The following is a 4,796-nucleotide window of genomic DNA, read 5'->3' on the forward strand; positions in this document are numbered from 1 at the left end:
TAATAAAAAACTAATCTATTAATTTATATATTTTATTAGCTCAGATGTAGTTCGTTTTTTGTTATTCTAATCTAATAAAAATTTTTTTTTTAATTGAAATAAAAATAAATAATAAAAACACAAAATTTAAAATACTAATCTAGTTAAAAAATTAAACAAAAACATACAATTGAAGAAAAAGCTTTAAAAAGTTTAAAATAATATTTCATTCACACATTCACAGCAAAAATATTCCGTATATATCATACAATTAACATTATACAACTAAAGCATTAAAAAAAGCAATGAATTAAAGGCTTTATATATAAATTAAGAATGAAATACTTTTGTATTAACACTATAATTCTTAATTGCACATTTTAAAAGAGCAGTCGGGAGACGCCATGTCGCAAATTCGCTTGCGTATACGTGTATATTCTAATATACATGCACACAAGTGCTCATTACGCACATGCACACACATATATTTTAATGTAATCGTGAAAGTATAACTTCAATTAAGAATTTGTGTGTAACATTAATATAATGATTAAGAAATAGTAAATTTGGCATGGTATCTATGGACTGCTCTTTTAAAATGTGCAATTAAGAATTACAGCGTTAATGTAAGAATATTTCATTCTTAATTTAAAGTCTTTAACTCATTATTTTTTTTAATGCTTTAATTATAAATGTGTCAATTTTATATGTAATAATAACTTATATACCAGAAATGTCCAAATTATATCAGGGATAGCCGCAGAGAAAGATACTGCAACGTCTAGGATATCTATGGAAGATATAATATATACAGAATATTTTTGCTGTAAATATTATTTTAAAGCTTTTTCTACAATAATTGTATGTCTTTGTTTAATTTTTTAACTAGAGCATTTTAAATTTTGTGTTTTTATTATTTATTTTTATTTCAATTTAAAAAAAATTTTTTAGATTAGCTTTTTAAAATTATTTATATTTTAATTTTATTAAATTTTTTAAAATAATTTGCTTTTTTATTTCATTTTAACTTAATAGATTAACTTTTTTATTAATTTCATATTTAATTTCTACAATAAGCTTTTTAAAATAAGCTTTTTTTAATTGTGTTTCTTTATTTCAATTAAAAAAATTTTTTTTAATTTTTTATTACATTTAGGCTTCAAGATTCTTTTATTTTAGTGGAAAGAAGGAATTAGGAGAGAGGCCGACGAAGAATGCGACTGACATCTCTTGTGGTTATCGCTCAGAGGCGGGTGCCATAAATCGGAAGCACTTGATTAGTCCTTGATAGATCCCAGATATTGGTCAACACGCGACGCTATTACCCAATCCGAGATTGTGCATCCATCAGTCCTCTTTTAGATCAAGGAACTTAATCTTTTTGACTAGGGATTGGACCCGATCTTTGTTAAGACACAGCGAATCGGAAGAATGACGGAATAAAATTTAAACAATTATTTAAAAATATTCATATATAATTTTTCTGGTTTCTATTTATTATTTTTCTCTTAAGTACAATTGAATAGATGTATACGTGTACATATATAATCATGTATATATATTAATACATGGAATTTAAAATAAAAAAAAATATATATATATAAAGAGTAAGTATCTGTGCGTGATTAATGTTTTGTTTTTACAAAAATCGATGCTAGAGACAAATATAATAGAATTCTATGTAAGCGTGTGCGTATATTAAAGGGAAGGAGAGGAACTTTTTATAGATTCGATGAGATATTCAAGTAATTGGAATATCTCATCGTACGATCTGTTGTCTTCCGGAGGGACTGGGGAGTGAGAGGGAGCAAAAGGCTCTGAGTTTTCGAAATTATCAAGGCGAATAGCAAAGGGGAAGCAAAATCCAAGGAAGACTCCGGAAATGTATTACTAGAGGAATTGGTTGGATTGTCAGAGGTAAGGTCTTCCACAGGGACATCGAGAGAAACTTGATATTTTTGGCTCTTCTAAGTTGACGACGGGCTTGAGGGAAGACGAATTTGTCGATCTGTATCCGCATAATAATCGGGACGCTAGCCTTTCTAAGTTTTTCGAGCTTGGAAGTTTTTCTTGCGTTCTCTGTGTTTATTTCGCCAGACCATCTATTAAAATTTTCTCTCATTAGGATGGATAATGATGGATAATTAGAAGAATGTAGAAGGAGAAGATAATGTCGAAGAGAAGAGAGGGAGGAGATAAATTTTCCAGGAATTATGATTTCGTTCTAGGGAGAGTAAGACGTAGATTATTTAAGACGTTTTATCGCTTAAGTAACTTTGAATAAGGAAAAGAGGAAAATTACTTGAAGCGTTTTACCGTTTAAGTATTTCTGAGTAGAGAAAGAGGTGAACTACCTAAAGTGTTTTATCGCTTAAGTATTATAATTCGTTAGGAGAAAAGGTAGGTGTGTCTGCAGTTAAAGAGAGAAAAGATTGAGGAGAAATAAGAGAGCAAGAGAATATTGACAGCTATATAACTTTAAAATTAAATTAATACGAGAAAGGGAAAAAGAAAATTTGTTCTTACTATTTGCTGGAAGTAGTGGCGGGAGTCCCCGGTGATGTCTCAGTGATGCCTTTTAACTAAAGATCTTCAAACGTGAATTACTGATATTTTGGATTGCACAGAATCAAAAACTCCGCACTTGGAACAACTAAATCAGTTGATTGATTGAAAAAGTTTCTATAACTGCGCTTTTCCAAAAGGCCTTATATATCAGGATGTGATGCAATTCGGTACATGGACTTTGGATGGGTGATTCATCTCTTTTTTTCAAAGATTTCTTTCTTTTCCAATTATTTCGAAAGGAGTGATTAAAGTTGTTTCGTTTTATATGTGAGTCAGAAAATATGATCAGGCGTGTGAGTCATACATGGCCACTGCACGTAATTTCAATCGAACACTAATAATTATTTTCCTTTAATTGATGTTTAGTAATCAAAAATCAATATTCGGCCCTATTCTAGAGATAATGGCAAATTATTCACATTTGAGAGAAAAACAGATTTTCTCCACGAAAGAAAAGAATCGTGGAATCGTCAGGACGTAACATTTTTAATAAATTAATTTTTTATTATTGATTAATTTTTTTACTACACTAGCTTTTCTAATTTTCTTTTGTTTAAATTTGTTTAATTTTTAAAATTTTGTATTACTAAATAAGTTTTTATTAATTTAACTTTTTAATTACGAGACTAGCTTTTTGGAAGTTTTTTTTAATATAATTAAGATTTTACTAATCAATTACTACTCACTGAAATTCATTTGTGACAACACAAATAAATGTCTAAAGAATTTTTTTGTAATGATGGAAACGGAATAACAGAGAGTATATGATATTGTCCATATATCCTTAATTCATACGGGATCTCCCATAGATATATATATAATATTCGATGAACAAGGAAATTATACCCATTCGAACACATAAAATTTTCTCAATTACTTTTTTAACGAATAGTTATTGGTGTGATATATTCAGAATATTCTTAGAATATTACATATATACATTGGATATCCAGGACAATTTTCTAATATCAAAGGATTTGAAAGGATTGAAAATATACCGATATTGTAAACCACATATAATGGTTACCAATTTTATATATTCTAAGGATATTCTGAGTATATCGCATACGGAATATTATATATCATACATATATCGTAAATCCTTTGATATTAGAAAATTGTCCTGGATATCCAATGTATATATGTAATATTCTAAGAATATTCTGAATATATCACACCAATAACTATTCGTTAAAAAAGTAATTGAGAAAATTTTATGTGTTCGAATGGGTATAATTTCCTTGTTCATCGAATATTAAACAAGGTATAATGTATTTTAAACATGTTTTAATTACAGTTTAAAATATGATTTATAGATATTTTTAATATATTTTTAGTTTTAAATATTTTTTTGTAATACTAGACACAACAGGCATGCGCTTCGCGTGCGATACTGAGTTTTTAATATTATACAAGAAATTTAATATTATACAGGGTATTCCATTTTTATTAATCACAAGATATCTCTTGAACAGTACATTTTAAGAACAAATGTTTTAGAGTTTTGGGATTTTGAAAAAGACATAAGATGATGTCATTAGTTTCATTTTAGCGTTAAGATCAGGGCAAGGTTACTTTGAATTTTTTAAACGGAACTTCCTTTTTCATTACGTATTCTTGTAGCTTACCTCGAGAGCTTTCCAAAACATTGTTCATTTCCATTAAGTACTTTTCGAATCAAGGCTTGCAAGTTACAGCACCGCAGGCATTAGCATTACGCAAGATACTCGACCGACGATTAAAACTTCTTAAATATTGTTTAGGATCATGTTCTGAATAATATTTGTCCAGTACAAATTCATTGAAGGTTGTACTTCTTATTTTTATTTTTATTACTAAGTTTATGTAGAAATGAATTTTAGTGCACAAATAAAAATAAAAGGAACAATCTGCAATGACCTTGATCTTCATCAAATATTATCCAAATCATGATCCTGAACAAGAGAGTTTAGCCATCGATCGGATTTTGGGTAATGCTAATGCCGGCGATACTGCAACTTGTAAGCCTTATCGAAAAATACTTAATAAAAATGAACTTAATTATAGTATTTTGGAAAGCTCTCAAGTTACAAGAATACAAAATGGGGGGTTCCGTTTAAAAAATTCAAAGCGACCTTGCTCTGACTTTGACGACGCTACCCAAGATCAAACCAATGGCACCATCTTATGTACCCCTCAATAAGCCCCAAAACTTTCGTCTGAAACATTTTTCCTTAAAATATACTGTTCAAGAGATTTGAAATGACTGA

The sequence above is a fragment of the Atta colombica genome, unplaced genomic scaffold (assembly GCF_001594045.1).
Source record: "Atta colombica isolate Treedump-2 unplaced genomic scaffold, Acol1.0 scaffold249, whole genome shotgun sequence".
Taxonomy (NCBI): Eukaryota; Metazoa; Arthropoda; class Insecta; order Hymenoptera; family Formicidae; genus Atta; species Atta colombica.